This window comes from Cygnus olor, chromosome 11 (genome assembly GCF_009769625.2).
Source record: "Cygnus olor isolate bCygOlo1 chromosome 11, bCygOlo1.pri.v2, whole genome shotgun sequence".
Classification (NCBI taxonomy): Eukaryota; Metazoa; Chordata; class Aves; order Anseriformes; family Anatidae; genus Cygnus; species Cygnus olor.
The window spans coordinates 17,753,278-17,771,185 of record NC_049179.1 but is presented as its reverse complement, the minus strand read 5'-3'; the positions used below and the strand labels follow the sequence as shown (position 1 = coordinate 17,771,185).

Below are 17,908 nucleotides of genomic sequence, written 5' to 3'. Positions count from 1 at the left end.
CTGGATCAAACATCCATTTTCATTTTTAAGCAAACATTACTGAAGTGCTTTGCTCTCTGTATTTTTATACAACTTCCACAGTTTACTACAGAAGCAGCTGTATTTCTCCGGAGGCCTTATGTTTCCCGAAGGCATCTCTTTGTCTGAAGGTACGCATGGGTGGGATAGTTAAATCCTGAAATAGCTCACTCCAGGGCAGAGTGAAACTTCCATCACAGAGGCAGATAGATGTCTGCTAGAAACAGTGCAGGTGGTTTGGGAGGAAAGGGGAGCCACATAATCTCTGGAAGTCCCTTTCACTGCTGTGTTTCCACCATTCTAAATGATGTAAAGTGCTACCCTAGGATAGTACACCTGGTGCCCACCTTTGCAGTCAAGGAGGCAGCTCAAAAGAGAGAGCAGTAGAGGCAACAAAACTTTCCAATCTTGAATAAGAACTCTTAACGTAAGCCCAAGTGTTTTCCAAGCAAGTGTCCTTAATATTTTCCCCCGTGGTGGTAAGGATAAATCTATATTTTTTAAGTAGAACTGGAACCAAATATCATTGAATCAAAGAAGCCTGCATTAATCAAAGCACATCAAAGAGATTCCTCATCGGTTGCCTGGAGCAACAGAATCTACAGTGTATCATTTTTTTTATGCAAAGCTGGAGGAATTCAGAGGAAATAAATTTGTCTCTTTGCTCTCAAATGAACACAGAAATAGTATTTTCAAGGCTTCTTTAATAGTTCAGTGGATTGGTCTGTTTAGCCATCATAATTTCTGAGTCTCAGACCTACAGTTCCTGGGAATGTTTTTCAAATGAAAATCAATCAGACCAAAGTTTAAAACTAAATACGTGGTGGATTTGCCCCTCTTGACAAAGTTACATAGGTGCTTCCCACTCTTACGTTGTCTCTTTCTTTACTCTCTTCCTAAGATATTAAAATGGTACCCCTGTGACTCCTCGTTGCCTCGCTACAGATGCATAATATTCTTAGCTAACAGAAGGAGGAAACAAGTCAGCTAAACAAAGGTGAGTCCCTGGTCAAGTAAAAAAATCCTGCCATCAGATCAATATTTTCTGATGTTCCCCAATACAGAAGTTAGGGGTGCTTATAGTTACTGCCTGTTTCTAGAAGATCAGTTTCTTACCTAAAACTTGCGGACACTCGGTGCAACCAAGTGGTTACTCAGGCACAGAAAGGCCTGAAGTTTGAATCTCAACTGGATTCATTCTTACACTTGCTTGAGCAGTTCGCTCACCAGCAAAACCTCTTTGTCCAGCCTGGGGAGTTTCAGGGTAGCATTGATAGATACCCAGACATTTCATGTTGATTGCATCTGCCAGAAATAAAATCCAGCACCACATGAGCGTAGCGATCAACCTGCAGTAACGCTGAGGTTGGAGCTATGTTTTTATGGTTTTCTAGGTCACACGTTCTACACCTCCTTCCTAATGAGTCCCAGAGCATTTGGCAGAATGTGTACCCATGGGCTAAGTCCCCTTCCCCAGCTCAGAGATGGAACGTGTTGGCAATTCAGCACGAGCAACACTTCACTCCGGTTGTTAAAACAGGAAGTGAAGAACAGGAGTTCTTCAACTGAAACCGCAGGGGGAATTTTAGTGCGGTAGAATTTAATTATCCCAACTGGAATATAGCCAGGATCTTGGAGTTTATAATACCCTCTGCTCTTGCAAAAAGCGCCATAGGATCTTTAATGATCACTAGTGGTCAGTGGGCTTCACATCACATCTCAAAGATGGATATTAATCAGAAGTGGAGGTATTTCAGTTCAGATATAACACAAATATATTTGTATGGCCACTGGCTGCAGCCTTCAGGTTCAGGAGGGAATTAAACAGCCAGGGAGGAGACATTAGTCTTAATGAAAACGGTCCCATTTAAATCAATTGACATGCAGTGGGTGAAAAACAGCTGAGATGTACACTGAAGTACCCATAAGGTTATATTTTGGTACACCAAATCACCAGCCATCTTCGCTGACCATCAGTATCACATAGTTTTGAAGATGGGATGGAAAAGGTTAACAGCATCCTTTGTACAATAAGGTCAACTCCTGTGGAAATCTGTTTTATCAATTTACCCTGATTTCTGTAATAGTGGAAGCTATGTGCAAATGAGTTGGGAAATGGGTGTAAGTGGCAATATTACATTGTGTTAATTAGCCTGGCATTGACGAACTGTACAAAGCCTGGGAACTTCCACAGCAGGAAAGAGAGCACATCACAGAGAATCCCTTTCGTCACAACTGACTTGTGCCATGGGACTTCAATTAAAAACCAGACCAGGCCACTTTTAATCGCTTTAATGAGAAATTAGTTTTGAAAAAAAAAATCTTTGTTAAACTGTCTGTCTACTTTTCTACAGTGCACTTCATCATGATGGTAGATGAGGTGCTAATTATCTGTCTTGGCTGCTTTTCTGAGCACAAGGTTTGTTATTCCATACTGCACCTGTCACCATAGGCTCTGATGCTTGGGATCAGTGGGCATTACTGTACTACCAGCTGTAATAAAGAGTAGAGGGCCAATGATGCTGTATGTCTATTGTTAAAACGAAGAAAGACTTGCACAGTTCTCCCCATTGGTACATCCCAGTGCGTTGGTACTTAGACCATAACGGTATTATCTCAGGGAATATAGGTCTGCTACAGGATATTGCCACTTTAACCACCTGAACTGCCTTTTAGTTCCAGTTTCAACTCAGTGTCAAAAATATTACCCCTGTTTAAGATTAATTTGTGACAAAATGTCATATTAATACAGCTATATTTCCCAGGAGATAAATATGGCCTTTTGAAGAGCAGCCATGGCAGAGTGCTATATAGGACTATGGAGAATTATCAACAGGCTTTTGCTTTAGCAAATGTCATGCTACCAGAAGAATGGTGCAGTTTGCAGGTAAGTATAGTGTACGGACTGTTTTATTATAAGAGTGAGGTTATGATATTTTCTTCCTATTAATCCATATCTCATCCCTAATTATATTAGCGCCTCTCAGTGACACCTGATTAAGAATCTGAGGAGAAAACTGTCAGTTGCCTATAAATCCATCAGCATTGTATCATGTTTATTTTTGGCATTTTAGCTATTTTGGAAGGCTGATGTTTACCTGGAGGTTTGCACATCATTGGTAGAATTCCTTTTGGTTTACACCAACGGGTGTGCACAGTTGAGCCCTATGTGATGCTGAGGAGTTTGCTTTTAAGCAGCTAAATCCAGCACTAGTAGTAAGCAACTATAATTCCAGTGAAACCAATAACAGCTGCACCTGCATGTGCTAAGGCTGACTTTGGAACAGTACATCAGGTATTCTCTTTGTACCGAAGTAGAATAAACTTTGTATTTCATTGCACCTTCGGTACCTGTAGTATGCCTTGGATATGTCTGAGCTATTGAACACAAACTTCTTAACAGCCCTCAGATGTAAAGAAAGGGAAGATGAAAAAAAGTCCTAAAACTAATCTCTCGCCTCACAGCATTCCACCAAGATGACTCAGAAAATGACAAGGGAACCAAACTGCAAATTAGGCTCTAGTGTTTGTTGAAGACATTTGCCACTGGTAAAAATGAGTTATTGAAACAGTAAAGCTGAGGACTTCAGAGAAACTTTGATTGACAACAATAATTACAGCTATTCTTGTTCCTGTAAGAAATACAGCACAGGCTAGGCGTAATAAATGTATGAAAATGATATTCTAAATCTGAGCAGAAGAAGATATAGGTCCAAACTGTTTGTGTCTTCTGTACAAATGTCTGTGCATTTTTGTGTTAAAAGTAGCAGGAGCTACCAGGCAGGTGTGTAAATGTGCTTTGCATGACTAACCAGCTAATTACTGAATGTTTTCTAAACAAGCCTCTGTGAATTCAGGCTGTCTTGCCTTGGTGGTGTTCAGTCCAGTGAAAGATTTTGGGTTTGTCACCCAAGCCACACTGTGTAGCAGGAAGGTCAGGCTGGGGGCTTGGCCGGGCGGATGCAGTTCATGGGCTTCTGCCTGCCTTCTGCGTCCTGCCTCTGGAAGAGACACCTAATGATTGTTTGAGCCTCATGCAGGCACTTCCAGAGTGGTCAAATGATTTCTTTTATATCTGAGGATAACCCACTGCTTGGAGCTTGAGCTTTGTCCTAGGCAAAGAGGGGAGAGAGCTGAAGAGCGCTGTCTTCTGTATCTGCATGCAGCCTGTGGCCTCAGGTGGGGAAGTGCTGCAGCGACCTAGAGCTAGGAGCTCTTCCTTGTGGCTACCTGGGCCTGCCAACATCTGACGTGTTCGTGTTTCCAAACATTAGACTATTCTAGACTGTACAGGGATAGGTGCAAAAGGGCCAGGAGTACTTCAGGCTCTGATGCTCTTATGTGTCTGTTGTCTAATGCTGTGGAAGTCTAGCATATGAGAATATAAAACAAGTGTTTTGTAGCCACTACCTTTTGTTTTTATCTCTCTAACTTGATGTCTGCCTACTATTTCCTTCTCCTGCTGTTGCAGTTGTTTGTTACCAGAAGACCCCGTATCCCTCCCAACTCTCTCACACAGTGAAAGCAGGCTTGCAGCTGCACTTTGCTAGCAAGCAGCTCCAATTGCTCCACCAGATGTTTCTGCTGCGAGGAGATCACTTTCCCTCTTCCCACTCCTGGTCTGAGATCTGGATTCATTTTATGACACCAGGCAAAGTGTGGAAGAAGGCAGCGCTGAAGCTAACCCTTCTTTCAAGGCTGCAGCAGTGCAAAGAAAGGGACTAGAGCACTGGTTGGTTTTATTGAACCCATTAGAACAGGTTGCCAGGAATTATTTAGTAGGGTTCACATTTACAGGAAAAGGAGAAATATGAAGTTAGTCAATCCTCAAGTGCAGAGAAAGAGTTAAATTAGTGGGGGAAAAGAAAAAAAATAAAAGAAAAAAATCCTTAATGCTGAAGAAAGATTATGCTGGCTTACTTATCAGGTTCATGCTGAGCCCAGTCGTAATTGGAATGTACCCTTTGTAAAGTTTATTGGGTCCTGGGGCAGCTTGTTACTGAACCGGTCAATTAATCTATTTTTTTTTTAATGAGTTAGGGGATTTCCTTTTGTGGAAAATCACCAGGAAACCTGACCAAATGCCCACAGCTTGGGGAAAGCGTGGCCTTAACATATAGAAAACCCTTCCTCCACAATTAGGAGAGGAAATAGACACCTCCCCTTATGGGCAGCACATTTGACCAATCCAGGGACAAAATAGATGGGATTTCACCATTGACTTACAGGTTGTCGAGGGAGGATCACCATGAAACAAGATTACTTGAATGCAGCTTGGTGTTGAAGGAAATAAAACTGTTGAGTCTCCCTGCTGAGAGACAAATGATTTCCATTTAAAAACCTGTTTGTTCCATGCTGTAACTCCCAATGTAGCAATAATTAATGATATCAGAAGGTTACGAAAGACATTCTGTTGTGCTTGCTCTGTTCTAGGCATGAAATTGGATTAACATGAGGATAAACTTAGACTTTAAATCTGTTGAGGAAATCAGTAATTATGTCAAAATTCACAAATATTAATCTTTTTAAGTGTGTCAGGATGCTGTTCATCTATCACCAAAACATCCTGCCTTGTCAGAATTCTGTTGAAAGGTTAATTTCTTAAAATACTTGGATTTTCAATAACAGAATATTGTGAAGATGCAGCTTGTCGAATAAAGAAAAACAACCTCACCTCCGGAAACGTGGTTTTTTCTGTTTCGGTGGCATCCAGCCAGTACCCTCTCATGAGGAAGAATCAATTTGCAAGGTATTGAGAAAAACCTGGGGCTCTGCCTTGGAGAGGTGACCACCCATGAAAACAACTGACATGAAAAGACTGCAAGGTATGACAGTGAATACTTATTAAAAGCGTACCTTTGCTGCAAATGAGCACATGGAAACACTGTTGGCTTTAGGGGCAAGGAACGGGGGCGATTATAAAGTGTCTGAAATTAAGTTTGGTAGAAGTTCACCGGGTGATTGGAAGGGGAAGAGAATCCATGTTTTATCTTAAACATTTAATGAGTCCAATGCTGGCTCTGGTTCTACTGTAGCAAGTTTTAATCTAGCTGTTTTAGTAATTACGGAGGTGAAACAGTTGTGTGAATGTGTGCTTTGGTACAGCCTGCAATGAAGCCTGCTCAGTTGATGCTTTGTTGCTACTGATTCTCATGAGATGGAAACTCAGCTGGGTATGTCTATGTAAGTTGCAGTCATACCTTCCCATTGCAATTTAGCTATACCCTAAGGGAACATGTTAGCTTTGAGTGCCCATTTAATTAAGTAGCCTGGTAGGACGATTGTAGTAGAAGTAGAAGTAGAAAAAATAACCATCAGTGATGGGTTCCATTCTCAGTGGAAATGGAGTTAGTGAGCACCTTGTATAAATCTATTCAGAGTGGTCCTCAATACCTCCTACCATGAAACTTGCATCTAAAACACTTTGAGATTTAGAGATACGTGGTCCAAGAATTACAGTAATTTCATTCTTGCTTAATTCATTTGAAAATGCAGGCTGAACGTACCTTAGAGAATATGGGTTTTTCAGATCGGGAAGATGGTTAGGAAGCTGAGAAATTGGCTCCTATAGACATGTGTTGTTGGGGCATCACAGAGATGGCATCATCCAAAAGACTGGCAAGTCTTTCATCAAAATGTAGTTTGTTTTTGTGCACAATGCTGGCAAAAAGAGAGGGTGTGTGTAGCAGCAAGTGTGCATCACATGAGAAAGGCGTTTTCCAGTTGCTGAATGTCAGGAAAACCTAAGGTGAAGCCTAACAGAAAACTTCAGTATTTTCCTGAGCAGGTCTCAAAGCAGATGTGATGCCCGTATTCCAAAAATCTGGATTTTTTTTGACGTTAGGTAGAAAAATTGCTATAATAAGGAAATATGTTTACAAATATTGACAATTTTTAATGTTTCATAAATTAAAGGCTTTTAATGTATATGCTGCCTTTTAAGAAAAGTCAATGGTGAAAAAGAGTATGTAACCTCCATAGGTGTTTCTTGTTGACTGGAAATGGTTTCTTAGCGCTTCCAAATTTCATATTCTGCTTTACTGCACATAAAATTAACTCCATCTAGGAGTTACAGAGGGGTACATCTAATTGCTCTAGTCTTTAAATGTGCTTCCCTTTTCTAGATGAGCTGTCATCTTAGTAAATTGGAAGGAGAAGGGCGTGAAGGCAGAGAGTGGCCGTGGATTTATTTTCAAGACGGCTATGGAGACAGGCAGCTCCCATTCAGCAGGATGGTCTTTGTGTCTGGCTGACCTATGGACAGAATGTGTCTCTTGCATTTCCCGACCCGAGGTGTTAAACCAGCGCAGCTCGGTGCTATGGCATGTGGTCTTACTGGTAAGTTGGGGATTTCTGCACTGTGCCCTCTGTAGACATGTCCTAAGTGTCTCAGCTAAGATCATATGGGTAGTGTGTGATTGGAAGGAAAATTAAACACAGGCTTAACCTTTGGTGATAATCACAAAACATTCCTTGCTGTTGTTGACTTTAGTGAGAGCTACAAAGTGTTTGTGCAGGGAGATAATTAAGTCCCTAATGTTTATGAAATATCCAATCCGTTTTATATAAAAAGGTTTCTATGATGACCAAGTCAGACATAAAGAGGTTGTCTCATTATTTTTCATTTTATTATTATCTACTTCTCTTTACCAATTTCTTTTTCATTTTTTCCTATGCCTCTCTTTTCTTTATCATAGGCTGCTTGCATGGGCTTAGCCATAAAATCATCTCCCTGTGAAAGAAACATCCTTCTATTTATTGTGTCTATTTTTATGATGACTTTTACTTTGAATTTATTTAACAATACTCTACTTCTTTCCTTTCACTACATTGTAACTGCTCCTTCCTGTGTCATTTGGAACTGGCCAAAGTTGGCAGATCTCAAATTTCTTTTTCCTCTTTGAAATGTGCAGATTCTTTCTCCTTCAGTGATAATGGGCATTGTGTTTCCTTAGAAATATTTTTGGGGGCCTATTATTTCTCAGCCACTTCAGTTGGCAAACTGAAGGCTTGGAAACAAATTAGCTTGGATGGCAGCCCAAGCTGTCAAAATGAGCCTTCCATTCATTACTGAATCATCCACCTCCTGCATTTAGATCTTCAGTCCCACTTTTCCAGTAAGCTTCTCAGTTGAGTTCCTGGAATTCTTTTTTTCTGTCACTTTGAACTCACTACTCCAGTCTACTTCACTTACGACCACACAGCAAAGCTACTTCCCCATTATGTGGAAGTAATGAACTAATAATGCCAGTATAGAGGGCACAGCTTGGCATCATTTTTTGGTAGAAGACATTAAAATTATATTTTCCTCACATATTATTTCTCTATGAGTTCCCTGAGTCTGAGGCCTTGATCACTTTGTCAGGCAAGAAATTCCAGGTAGGAAAACTGATTCCTACATGGTTATCGTTAAAATCCTATTATTAGTCTTGCTCTGAAAAGTTCTGGGGATGAGGTAGGAAGATCTGACATCCTTTACATAGTTATGTCCCTTAAGTATTCTCCCCCACTTTTCTGTGTTTTTTTTTTTTTTTGGTGTTTTTCTGCTTTTTTTCTCCTTTTTATCAACAAATGTTTTTTTCAGAAGAATAAATCTCTTGGAAGTATCGTATAGCATCTTTTAATCTCTTTTCACTTTGTGTAAGTGGTGACTTTGATTGTTGAGGGGATTTTCAGAATACTATGTTTTGGTTTCAGACATTAAATTTTTTTCCCACCGTTTCAGTCAAATTTTTGATACTATTATTTGAGACATATTTTCAGGGGAAAGGTCATGGCTTTCCTGCTTATTTCTTTCTGGAAAAATGTATGCCCCTCTGGTCTGAATACCTAACAGCATCATTTAGGACTTGGACAATGAAAGCCTTGGCCAAAGATCACAAGGACTTGCATACCTGGAGAAACGTGAAGAGAGCGGAGGAGGATTATTAGGCTGTGTAACAGGTAGTCTAAAGAAGGTACCTCTTCCCTTGGCCGCTACAATCTTGTTTTGCTCTTAGGCAACCTTTTTCTGTACTCTTTATTCAGGCACTCCTGATAACTCTTTTTATTCTGCTTGAGTAAAAGCAGATCATGAAGAAACAGCTTTTTCAGATACATATAACATGTGTCTTCACCAATGGTATAGGAAGAATTTCTAGTATGTAGAAATTCAAGGGACAGCACCCTTGAACTGAGTTGAAACAATGATTTTTTTCAAGGACATCCATGGGCCTCTTACTACCAATAAGTATAGAGCTGTTCATAGCTGTTCATGCAGCCTCCAACAACCTGTTATTCTGCTTTCTTATTCTACAGTCAGGTAGAAAACAGTACATTAACCATCAGATTGGTAAGAGGAAGTAAAGCACACCAGAGAGCTGGTGCACCAGTATAGAGCTGTTCATAGATGCAGCCTCCAGCAACCTGTTATTCTGCTTTCTTATTCTACAGTCAGGTAGAAAACGGTGCGTTAACCATCAGATTGGTAAGAGGAAGAAAAGCACGCCATGGCACGTGTTTTTTTTTTCTTTAATGTATTGTGTAAACTGGGGTAGTTTTCTAAGACATTTTCTGTGATGCCCACATAAAGATGGTTGCTCATGAGCTACATGTTAGCAAGGAAAACTTGATCACTGTTGCACTTACTGTGATGAAACTTCAAAACTTTTTTTTAATCAACTTCTCTGGAGTTCTGACACAGTTACAATTCTGTTAGAAAAAAAAAGGGAAAAATTTATAGGATTTTTCTTCTAAGCAAGGTAAGACTATTTCCCTTTTTGGTACGCAAGAATATTCCCTCCCAAATTAAATAAACATTTAGCATAAAATACACTTTGGTGATTATTGCAATTCAGGGACTAACGATTTCCTTTTTCTCTGGCTTTCCTGTTATGCAGTCGGCTGTGTTTCCACACTTACGCTGGTGAATTAACTCCCTGTGGATAATGTAGCTTCACTTGAGGCAGATGTCAAGACTCTTAATCAGAATTTAAGTAGCCTCAATTACATTCACCTTAATTCACTTTGGAAGTGAAGTAAGTTAAATTGAATTAGGGCTACTTTAATTCTGAATACAGAAGTCTACACAGATATTCAATGCATTTTAGCTAATTTCTTCTAAAAATTAATTTAGATTCTCTTTGCAACTGCTCTCTGAAGTACAGATGTAGAGTCTGTGGATGCTGGAGATGAGGAATAGGGGGGAATAGACAATGCTGGGTATGAAAGTAGTAGCTGAGAACTATTGCGTGTAAAGGATTTAGTCTTGGCCCACAAAGATGCTTGATCTGAAGTTGAGACACAGTGTTTGGCCAGAGTGTGCTGATCAGGAAGTGGAAGAGAATTATTGCTCTGAGGAGTGCAATTCCATAGCAAACAAGAAATGTATTTGGCCGCAGTGCACAAAAATCTGGATCTTTTTGTGCCTCCTTTGAATGAAATATTTTCAGATAGGAACTGCCTCGTGTGAGTTTGCAAAGCAGTCGGCTCTATGAGCTGCAACTGCAATTAAATGGTTGCAAATATACATGTGAAGAGAGACATGCTGAATGAAACAAAGAATGTATGTATTCCATTGTTATGAAGAGTGACCAACAGCAGAGCTTCTGAGGATAGAACTTAGGGCACTAATTTTCTCATACATTCACTGGCATAAATTAGCAAAGGCTTAGGATTTTCTGAGACAGAAATAGAGGTTTTGAGTGATTATTAATTGCTCATAATGGATTTTTTTCCATTCGTTGTTGAGCACTTTACTAAAACTGAAGTGTTTACTATTGTCTCTCTAATTTATATCATTATCTATTACCTCTCTACCGTTTGTATATGGAATGCAGCGGAATGCTTAACCCCACAGGTGCATGGCCCACGCGACCATTTCCTGTGTCTGGATTGTGTTCTCAATTTGCACTGTTACCAGCAGCAAGCAGTGGCGTTAGCTAACGTGTTTGTCTTGCAACCTGCATATAAATTGGTTACCAATGCTTAGCTTCAGAAAGTCTCTGTTTTGTAGCCCCCTATCATGCAGTAGGCCCTGTACAAACTCAGGATCAGAAAACAACTTTACTCCAAAGAGCTTACAGCATAAACTGTCAAAAGAGAAACAACCTGCCTGCAGCCAGAGTACAAAGGGCACAATACAGTGTTAGGATGATTAGGTAAAGAGTAGACAAGAAAAGAGAACAGGAGCTTATGCAACTTGCAGACTTATGATCCACCCATGTCCAGAACAAGAGTACAATCCTGTCCTCATAAAAAGGATACTATAGAAAACGAGAAGAAGGTACAGAGGAGGGCAACAGGGATGAGTAGAGTCATTTAATGACTTTCATTGGAGAAATTAAATAAAATAGGGCGGTTCAGCTTGGAAGAGAGACAAGTAATACAGGTGTGTGTAAATTCAGAAATGGCATGGGAAAAGTGAATTGGAAATGACTATCCCCTCGTAACACAAGATTAAAGGGTTAACGAAAGGAATTTTCAGGCAGCTATGTTAGAACACAACAAATAGAAGTGCTTTTTCACACAGTGCATAATTCAGTTGTGGAACTTAATGCTGACAGATATAGATTCAAGAAGCAATTAGACAAATTCATGGAAAATAGGTCCAGCAGGGGCTATTAAACACACTGGTGCAGATGCAACCTCTGGCTCAGGAAATCCCTAAATGGCAGGCTGCCAGAAGCTGGAAGAAGCATCACTCTAGGCCTGACGTGCCTTTCTGTTCTTTCTCTGAGTGACCACTCCAGGTTTGCTACGTAGTGTGGGTTTCAGGCCTAGATGGAAGATGGTGTCTCTTAGGCTTCTGTTTATCCTTTGGCATTGCTCATATTCCTCGTATTATTTCATTGAATTCCCTCTTTTTACAGAGATGTATTATATTGTGTGGATTTGATGTTTGACAATAGTTGAATTACACAGTACAAAGAATGAAGTATCAGCCTGCTCTCATGACAGTACAGAAATGCATAAGCACCATAATTAACCCTGTGGCAGACCACACAGGCTCCCGATCCCATCCCTTCCTAATGGCTGGATGGGAAAGATTAGCATTTCAGCACTTCTAGAAAGTTACACAGTCAAGGGTTTGGCAGAAAAAGGGAGGGAATGAATTCCAAAGTACCTACCAGTAGACCTTCGTCCTTTCAAACCACTTTTAGATTAACAGTCACTGGTGAGACTGTGTCCAACCTGCTTAGCAATTTTATAAACAAAAATGCTGTATTTCTAGGCTGCACTTTGACCCTCATAATCTCCAGATGTAGAAACCCATGGAGTACATTAATTCATTTGTACAGGCTGAATGCAGCCAGAGGGATTGGTTTGCTGCAATAATGTCCCTGCGCAGCATAGAACACCAGGAGCCCACTTCCTCAACACTAACTTGTGCAATGTTGAGCAAATCCTTGCCCCTTCAACAAACTGGTTTCTGAGAGTGGGTCTGCAGGGAGCTGCAGTATGGCCACAGCTTCATCCTTTTCTCTGCAACTTTCTTTCTTTTGGATTAGGGCTTCAGAGGGGTCCACAAACCCACCAGCTATGAACCGAGGTACCCAATAGACTGTTAATGCTGTTCAGGTTCTGGTTCTACGTTGAATGATACCCTACTGGTTCTGGGGGAGAGCTTTTGTCTTTTTCCTTCTGTGACAAAGAAACAGCTCATGTTATATTGAGCTCCTAGATTCTCTTTGATTTTAAGTCTAACCTTTCATTGTGAGGCTGCTGGTGCAAGTGAAATCAAAACGCCTTTGTGAAAGTGTCTTAACAAGCCAGTGTCGTGGTTGTGTAAACTCTCATCTTGCTCCCAGTCAGTGCAAGCTTGGATCTGGCTCTTATGTATTCCAGAAGACCACTAAAAGGTGATTTCAGGCATATTGTGCTTTCTGTTTATTTGCCACAAAATAATTAAAACATTGTTTTTGCATTTCCAGAGTGTTTGTCCCTAACACTGCCTAAATGAATCACACACTGTTCTTTTCTTAACCCAAATGGGATAGATTTGGAGTCAAGCTGTGATAATCCCAGAGTACAATATATAGAATTAATTTATAGAGATGTGTCTTTGTTGTATTAAATACTTCGTAACTGAGAGGCTGTAGGAAAACAGACCACAGGGTATGCAGAAGACCGCAACAAATACTTCCAGTCTCACCAATCCCAGTGCCACTCAAACTTGTGAGCCAGCATGCTTGTGCTGCTGTTGCCTCATCCTCAGGCTCACCTGGCTTCCTGCCCAAAGGGACCCTCTTTCTGTTCAAGGCAGCATATGTGTTGCTCATCATGGTGGTCTAGTGCTGTTTATATGCAAGTAATTTTCCCAAGCACTCGGATGGTACTGTGGCCAACGGAGGGGCTACCACACTGTCCTTGGAATATTCTGCTGGGCAGCACTGTGCTGCACTTCAGCCTGTCTTTTTTGAGTTCTGTGCATATTAATGGGTCAAAAGCTAGGTCTGCAAAATGGGCAAAGTGTGTTTTTTCCCATCACAAGACAGTCAGCAAAACTAATTTGGATAAAGAAAGGAAATGCCTTAAACATTGCAGAACTAAAGCAGCAGAGTGAGGGTGAAGCTGCCCTTCCTGAGGTAAGCCCTTTTCTCATCATAGCCTCCTGAAAGGAGAAACTACAGGTGCTCAGTAAACTCTGCAAAATAAAAACAGGTGATGCCCAGAGCTTGCTCTAAGTGTGGCAAAATAGAAGAACTATATCCAGGATAAATAAAGGTGAGACACATGATATATACACGAGTCTGTTCCTCAGGGAGGCAGTAGCCACCCCACTGCATCTGTGCCTGTATGTGCTCCCCTGCCTTTACCCCTGAATGCTGTCAGCATTTGCATTCTCGTTGTCTAAAAGCAGTTGCTCTTTCCTCTGAGCAACGTGGTGATGTCTGCCTAGCACTAAGGAAGAATGAAAAGCTGTAACTATGTAAGTGCCTAACTCAATCAATAAACATTGGTTTAAATAAATGTTAGGTGCTACACAGGTGGTTGTCATGTGAACTGGGCAGAAAACCAGAAACCTTGGGAGATGCAGGTCTGTTCCCCCAGGAGGTGGCCCAGTATGCTTTTTTCCCCTACTTTTAGCTTCTGTGGTGGAAATAAACACCTGTGTTCCTTTGAAGAGCTGAGCTTCTGTTCATTTAATAGAAGGAGATGTTAGGGCCCGTATGAGGCTGCTGCTACAACCTCATTAATGATTTACCATTTTTCAGCTGATCTTCCATTTTTTCAGGTTATAAAATGGTGATTGTGAGAGTCAGTGGCTTTCCAAGAACCACACAGCGGGTTAGCAGCAGAACTGTAGGAAGAACCCAGGCCCAGCAGCTCTGAGGTCTGAGCAGACTGTTTCCTTTCAGGCTGGTTGTTGATTTGAGATATAATATTTAGCAATAACCAGGCCATCTTCATGTGGCATCTTACAGGACACTGAGCGACATAAAAGCAATCTGTAATGCATTCTGCCCAGTTCAAATTGGTTCACCTGCTGTGTTGTTTACAGAAGTGCATATTTTCTGTCCTTACATGAACCCTGTCAGGTTCTGAAGGGGCATCCTGAGAAGGAGGGAGGATCGAGCTATCAGCTACAGGCTCTTTTGCAGTGTAGGAGAGGAAAGTAGCAGATATGTGCAGTGCATGTGCAGGAGTGAAAGTGCTTGTTAAATTAATTATTAAGGCCAAAATGACATTGTCTTCCCTGTCCTGGAAGGAAGTGCCTGGGGAAGGTGACGTAGGAAAAAAGCTTGGTTCTTGTGGGCATAGAGGGACAGGGAAGAGAGGAGGCACGGGTCGTGTAGTGAGGACAGGGGCGTTTCAGAGAAGGCTACCTCCAGGAGAGTTACCAGTTGTGAGGCTCTGTTCTCAGTAGTTCAGCACGTCAGCACACTGCAATAATAGTTACTATTTATTAGGAGCCTATCCATCAACTGATGCCTCAGGTGCCTCTTGTGATTACAATATAAAACAGAATGGGTTGCTGCACGCAGTACGGAATATTTTTAATCTGTTTCTTTCAGAGCAACTACCTGACACCAAAGTCATTCAAAGGTTAGGTGGGAGGGAGTTCCTGGGAACCAAGGTTGTAGGAGTAACATATATACAAACAGTGTCTTTCTCCAAACGTTACCAGTTTGAGGGTTATGCCTGGGCTTATTAAGGCAGAATGGTAGGAAAAGAGTTTGAAGATGAGAAGCATATCTTAGTGCCTGCCCATTAAATGCCTGAGATGTGAGAACCAACTTTTTAAACTCTACTTTTATGAACATCAAGTCTGTGACAGGTCAGTGTTTAGTCTATTATCTTATCAGCTAGTGGCTACATATTCAATGGAGAGAGATGAGCTGTCCATTATATGTATTTTGTACTTTTATGATGAAAGATAATTTGTGTAAAAGCATCCAGAGCGTAGGCATTTTGGGATGCTTTTAACATATCAAAAGAATCTGATCTTTATCTGTCTTTTTCCTCTAGCCAAATTATTCACCAGGAATACTGATTCTTTTATTTCCTTTCCATTCTCTCTCCACACATCCTGTATTAAACACTTGCATTTTATTTTCTATTTTTTTGTATACAGGCAGCAGAACAGGGAGTGGAAGTAAAGACACAAAGAAATAGCAATAACAGCCCCTTGGATTATTATTATTATTATTATTATTATTATTATTATTATTATTATTATTATTTCAAATATTCCAATTATTTCTTGCATTAAAAGAAAATACGGATTTTCTTGCATACAGTTTTCCACTAGTGTTGCCTTATATTGCCAGATTGGGAAAATTTAAAGGAGCAAAACAATGTGGAAGAGGCCTCTTTAGGAAATAAACCTCTGCTTTGTTATTAGGCTCACTTTGAATGAATTAACCCTAGTATGGGTCTCCAGTTATCCATCAGAGAGAATACTTCTCTACCTTCCAGATAGGAAGCAGTGTTAAGTAGCCAAGTGGGCTGGGTCTTGTGGTTGCAAATCTAATTTTTCTGGAGGTGTTTTTGGTGAAGCCAGTGCAGTTTGGATTTATGTTCTATTTTCTGAGTCATGTGGGATGTTGGAGATATGCCACAAAGCATTCTTTGACCAGAAAAAAAGATACTATTTGACTAAGATGTCTTCCACCATTCCTTCTTTTCCATGTGTGCAGCAGTCATACACCACACACTGTTGTCATGGAGGTGTAGTGGACTGGTCTACTCACTTTTGCAAGTATCTCAAACTTTCAGCTCTTCTCAGTTTGCAGAGCCTCCCCTCCCACTTTTTTGTCTTGGACAGGAGCTCCTGACTTTAAGCCTCTTGATTGCTCTCCTGCATTTTTCTTTTTTCTTTTTTCTTTTTCTTTTTTCAAGTTAAATTTCCTAGACATGTTTTCAAGGGAGTCATGGGCACCCAGGGCTCTGAAGGCAAGAGATTAAAACCACCAAAAAAGCTTAATACATTTAATTGAATGTATTTTACAGAGTGCATGCAATGTGTATAATTTATATTTTTTGAAACAAACAAGTGACTTGCTCCCATCAACCCTAGGAATGGCTGATAAATGGCTTTATATAGCAAGGGAATTCATAGCCATGAGTGTCAAGTGTTTGATTGCATTCAGGGTCTTTTCTTTGTGTTTTAAGAAAATGTTTCATGCTCCTGTAGCACCTTTCACTTCCAAGGGCTTGCTCCTGATCTATCAAGATGAGGAGTAACTAGTTGATTTAGGTCAGAGATTTATGGCAGTGTAAATCCATGGTGAGATCAGTAGCTGGCTCAGATAGCTGAGTTTCCCCAACAAACTTTAGCTGCAGTCTGCAGTCAGGCAGACAAAATAATTTCGGTAGAAAAAAGGAGAATAATGAACCTCCTCTTCTCTGGGTCCTTCCCTCTCGTTTTGTCTGCCCTTTCACCCTAATTTGGGTTGATAGTCACAGTGTTCTTCCTTAGTCTCATCTTCCCACCATGGCACTTCCCTTGCTTTCTGATCACCCCTTCTGCTATTTCAGCATTTCTTGACATCTACCTTTGCAGCTCAGTTTGCCTGGTTTCTCTTCTCCCTTCACAAACTTATCTTTGTCCAAAGACTCACGGTCATGTTGCTTGGACTACCACCTAAACCTGTGCTCTCCCCCAGTGTGCACGCAGCCTACGGTCCATTACATGGTTCTTCATATGCTCCTTTTAACTCCCTGTATAGCTCTTCTCTTCTTTCAATCACTTAGTCGTTGGCCTTATGGGTTCATATGAGGTTTTGGATTGGCTTCTCCAATTATTCCCTTCTTTCTGAGAGTCATCCATCCATCAGCACAATTAAACCAACCCCCCCAGTCCCATTCCAGGCAGGAGGAAAGGTGTTCCTCTCGTTCAATAAGCGCTTGCTTTGCATGCAAAAGTGCATGTCTGCGTTTCGCCTTCAGTAAATAGTGCTGCATTTTTAATGAGCTTGTCCCTAAGTAACAGATTGTGCCGCCAAATGCTTTAACTTTCTCTCTTTTCAGATTCTAAAATAAGTTTTTGCTGACTTTTTGCTGTTAATGGCTGGAGGGGATGGTTTTCAAAATATGCTTGGCCGGCACCAGCTGAAGATTGCTTTTTATTTTACTCATGCTGAGTGTGCTGGCTCTTTTCTCTCATTTATCCTGGGGAAGTTTGTTTTCAATGTCCCTTGCATACCGTAATTGAATCCACTGCAGGAACTGAAGCTTGTAGTATCTTTCTCTGGGCTTCTGGAACTTCCTGAGGGTGATAATCTGCGTTTAATGATGAACTTTGCATTCTGAAGCCTTCTGTGAGAGACTATCCAAGGAGTAAGACAGGAAATGTGTTGATACGCTCCATTTTAATACAAGAGGTAAATGAGGGCACCGTGGGTCATGGTGATAGGTGTCAGCTTCAGGCTGAAATGCTCAGCGCATTGGCTCAGCCTTGTAAACG

The 17,908-nt window shown here is 40.8% G+C and overlaps 1 long non-coding RNA gene across 8 annotated transcripts in view; it reads left to right on the top strand.

Annotated features, from left to right (window-relative positions):
• Nucleotides 1-847: 847 nt before the first annotated feature.
• Nucleotides 848-17,908, top strand: part of LOC121075898 — a 210,795-nt gene continuing 193,734 nt past the window's right edge. For 6 of the 8 annotated variants that reach the window (XR_005823230.1, XR_005823232.1, XR_005823227.1 and 3 more), the window contains exons 1-4: nucleotides 848-1,015; nucleotides 2,784-2,905; nucleotides 5,647-5,843; nucleotides 7,143-7,356. This is a non-coding gene — a long non-coding RNA (uncharacterized LOC121075898). Of the gene's footprint in view, nucleotides 1,016-2,783; nucleotides 2,906-5,646; nucleotides 5,844-6,133; nucleotides 6,202-7,142; nucleotides 7,357-17,908 lie in introns of those variants that run through there. The other 2 variants (XR_005823228.1, XR_005823229.1) reach the window with 2 other exon arrangements.